Raw genomic sequence first — 3,265 nt, 5'->3', positions numbered from 1 at the left:
ATTCTGCTGAGTTATTTCATCTGGATCTCTCTCCTCGACTTTTAGCTGAACATTATTGAAACCATCAAACGCCTTATGCAGTGCTTCAAGACGAATGCTTAGTTCAGACGTTGGTGTCAATTTGTGCTCCTCCTTCACTCGTTCAACAAAGTCCCGCGCCCTCTCCAATTGCTGCTCGTGCATAGTGCGACAAGTTTTTAGGGCAGCAACGGTCTTATCCTGTTTACTACTTCCCGCAGACTTTAGAGGTGGACCCTGGTTTTTTTTTTGCTTGGTGAGGGAAGTGATTCGGAGTCTGACATCTTACAGTCACGTGGCCAAATTGAAATTCGACGAAATTGCTTTGCTTAGCCCATTTTCAACACCATCCGTCCTACGCTCGAAAGAAGTACACGTACCAAGTTTCGTCTAGATATTTCAATTTTTACTCGAGTTATCGTGTGCACAGACGGACGAACGGACGGACAGACAGTCACTGCTTAATCGATTTCTCTTTTCATTCTTATCATTTATGTATACATTTGTCTATATCTATCTCGATTCGTTTTGCCTGTTACAAACAAAATTATATGTAATACCCTTGTGCATAAGTGCGCACGGGTATAAAAAAATCGTAATCAAATATCAGTTAAGGAGTTTGGCAGAATGACGGTACGCGGTTTTGTACTTCAAATGACGATGTATATTAGTATAGATAACAAATTAAAAACAATTTTTAACTGAATGTATCCTATAGAAAAATGTTTATGAATATATATTTTTAAATAATTGCAGGCACTTGAAATTAATTTTAGGTATTTTCCAAAAAATTGGAAGCAGTCAAACGTAAATTTTTTTTCTTTCATTTTTCAACATAAATAAATAAATAACTAGAGCTTTTTTAAAAAGCCGACACGGATAGATCGACGCAAAATTTCATTATCTCATATTTATAGAAAAAAGAAACTTGAAATCGGTTCATATTTGGGCTCTCAAAAGTTATTTGTCCAGAGAAAACATTTTTTTCCCCACTGCGCGCAGCGGCAAAAAGAAATCAAAAGTCGCGTTGGTTTTTGGTTATTTTTTTGTAGACGGTGTTATTATTTTCTTCCATGCAAAACAAACTATCGAAAATAGTAACGATATTTTGTCTATACCAGAATATGCCACTTTTTTGAATTCTAATTTTTGTAGCAAGGGAGAAATTTGAATTTACATGGCTTTTAATACACATATTTTGTCTCGGGGTATACAATAAATAATACCTGGTATTATGTGTACCATACTAGGAATTCCTTTATTTTATTGGAAAACTGTTTCTGTAATTTACTGTAAAAAATGCTTTTATTTTTAAATGGAGATACTGCGAAACGGGATTTTCGCGCAGTAACATACTACTAGAGTTAACTCTTTGATGCGAAAGGCAAAATTGAGGGCGTTGTTTTGCCCAAAAGCGTGAACAGTGTTGTTACTTTGGCTGCGAAATTTCAAAGAGTTCAGCCACAGCGCGGTCTCAAATATTCGTTGCACTTCGTTTGTGCTGTCGTTTTAACTGCCGAAGCGATGTACGAACAGCACAGCACAGTTTTCTGAAGTTCTGAACACATTGAAAACGACGAGATACGGGCCACAGCTTCCAATATGTTATCTTCGTTATCTAAACGATTTGTCGATGGCGACATGATTTTTTTGAACGCGGCAGCCACATCATGAATTGTACGAGTTTGACATAAAAGAAGAGGAAGAACCTTATCTTTCGCTGGAAAAATAGAAATAGATCTAATCTGGCCACAACCACAGTCGTCGCGTAGCCCTGTCGTCTTCAAAATAATTATCTACGTAAGAATATGTGGAAAAATAATTTGGCAGCTATGGTCCGTAGCTCGTCGGTTTCATTGTGTTTGGGCTATCACTCTTTGCATTTCAGTCAGGGTTTCAGCAGTGCGTTTGTGCGAAACTAAAAGTGCGATACGTTGTCATATGTTTGTTGTAAAAAACTTTCGAATATTTTCGCACTTTCGTTCCAACGCACACAGTTTTGCCTTAAAGAGTAAACTCTAGTACTGTTTTTTGTCCGAAAAAAGATACGAGCGACAGTATTGAAGTAAATGACCGTTATGTTCATTTACACAACATTCATATTGCATATCGAAGATAATATTCGAACGTTGCCACAATATTTATTGGGTAATTTAAAAAAAAAAAAAACTTAAAAAAGTTATATTCAACAAACAAATAACTTAAAAAAGTTCTAAACCGGTCGATACTTTTTGGCATTCGCGATATTTACTCAGTACTTGTCAAAAAGTATCGAGTGCTCGATACTACTCAGTACTCATGAAAAGTATCGATATTCTGTACTTGACACTCGTATCGTTCTATCACTAGCTGCTAGGCATTTATGTACATCGACTTCGACATTCGGTCCAATCGAAATGGCCAACATGCTTCTACATGTGTTTATGGCAAATTTGTTATAAATCCACCTTTTGGCATTAATTACACAATCGATTCTGTGTTCATATGGTCTAGTAGCTTATGTCGAGAAGCTGGCTTTAGTATAATGCGGCATTCCCTTTATCCTTTAAACAACAAGAAACTTTTTGATGAGACTTAATAAGAATATTGATTGCTAGTATCGGAACAATTTCTTGCGCGTTTATTTGCCAAAAGTTCTTCAACTGTTCGGCGCCAGTGAATCGTTCGCAATCGTATGCTGCCAATGCCGCATTATACTAAAGCCAGCCTTTCTACATAAGCTACTATTCCATATGAACACACAACTATTTCATACTTCTAGCTTAGCACCTCCTTTTCGTTCCTATGTATGCATGTACATTAGAGTGATCCGAAAATGCAGTGAAAAACTAAAGTCAGAATTTTAATGCCGCCACCCCCTAGGATTGTTCTATACCGAAAAAAATGTACCCCCCACCAAACAATTTTTGTTGCTGGCAATAAGAAAACGTCTCGCCCTATTGCCTATAATATCGCCATCGTATCGATTTGTTATTACCAGTCGCTCTAAAACGTCCCCCGAAGCCAACTCGCCTGGGCGAGTCGTTTTCTTATTACCTGAATGAGTCGTTTTCATATCGCTTTATTATTGCTACAGACGATATTTGTAATAATTGAATTCTTTTTAAAACTTAATTTATTTTTTTATACAAAATTGGGGCTTAAAAACGAAATTAATTATTTCTTTTGTTATGGTGCTTCCTTTCTTTCACTTCTACCTTTGGCGTAAATTAAATGCTTTTGGAGAATCCTGCTGACGCAAAATTCA

The sequence above is a fragment of the Rhagoletis pomonella genome, unplaced genomic scaffold (genome assembly GCF_013731165.1).
Source record: "Rhagoletis pomonella isolate Grant_MI unplaced genomic scaffold, Rhpom_1.0 Rhpom_scaffold_00002, whole genome shotgun sequence".
Taxonomy (NCBI): Eukaryota; Metazoa; Arthropoda; class Insecta; order Diptera; family Tephritidae; genus Rhagoletis; species Rhagoletis pomonella.
The sequence above is the reverse complement of the archived record's forward strand: the minus strand, read 5'-3'. Positions refer to the sequence as shown.